The sequence below is a fragment of the Populus euphratica genome, unplaced genomic scaffold, assembly GCF_000495115.2.
Source record: "Populus euphratica unplaced genomic scaffold, PopEup_1.0 scaffold25.1, whole genome shotgun sequence".
NCBI classification, from domain to species: domain Eukaryota; kingdom Viridiplantae; phylum Streptophyta; class Magnoliopsida; order Malpighiales; family Salicaceae; genus Populus; species Populus euphratica.
The window spans coordinates 401,663-402,898 of NW_011499851.1; positions in this window are offsets into that span (position 1 = coordinate 401,663).

Consider the following 1,236-nt stretch of genomic DNA (forward strand, 5'->3'; position numbering starts at 1 on the left):
CTCTCTCTCTCTCTCTCTCTCATATGTATGTATGTATATGTATATGTATGTATGTATCCATATAAAGTAAAGAAATTTGGTTGCTTTGGAAAGGATCTTATCTTATTAACACCTTTTAATTTCATCTTTAATGCCTTTTTTCAGTACAATTTCGTTTGTACCGTGTAAAATAATAATAATAATGGTTACATTATTATTATTTTTATAAAGAATAATTTTTTAGAAAAGATTTACATTTTTTTATTTTAAAAGCAACTTCATAAAAATAAATACGTCAACTCGAGTTAATTTGTTAAACTCGTGATCCTTGTAATGAGATTAAAATATCCTAATATAGATCTATATAAAAAAAATAAAAAATCACAAAACTTGTTTTTATAAAAATTAAAAATAATATGAAATGATGAAATCAAAAAATAAAATAACTAAAAAAACAACATCAACCTCCACTCACTTTCCAAACTCATAACTAATGTTATCAGACTGAAAGTACTTTTTTTTTTAAAATCACAAAATAAGTTTTTAACCAATTAAATATTAAATGATAAAATTAAAAAAATAATTAAACTTTACAAAAGGACCCAAAATAAAAAAAAAATAATTAAAAAAACAAGGATTAATATTGAAATAAAAAAATTAGAGGGGTATTACTTTTTTTATGAAAGGATAAAAAATAAGAATTAAAATAAAAGATAAATTAGAGGACAATTGTAAGTTATTGATTGAATGTTGAGATTGAAAAGAAAAATCAATTTAATAAAATTATAATTAAAAGAATGAAAATCGAATTTGAAAAAATAAATAAATTAAAGGATAAATATAAATTTTTTTATTGAAGGGTAAAATTGAAATAAAAATCAATTTAACAAAATGATAAAAAAATCAAAATAATGAGGAAGAAATTGAAAAAAAAATAATATATCACTAATTAATATTGGATGATAAAATTAAAAATAAATTAAAAAATTACAAAGGAGCCAAGAGCAAAAACTAAAAATCAAAATAATAATAACTAAAGTTGAACTCTTAGTAAATAAAAAGATAATTTTAAAATTTTATATAGTTAATATAAATTTTGAGAGTAGAAGGAAGAAAAAATGGGAAAATAAAGAAATAAAGTGCCTTTGTTATTTTACTGTTACACCAACAATACCCCATGTCACCTATCAAGAAGAGGTCGGCACAACGCTTTTAATGGTCTGATATAATAGAGAATTTGGCTAATGAGAGGAATTA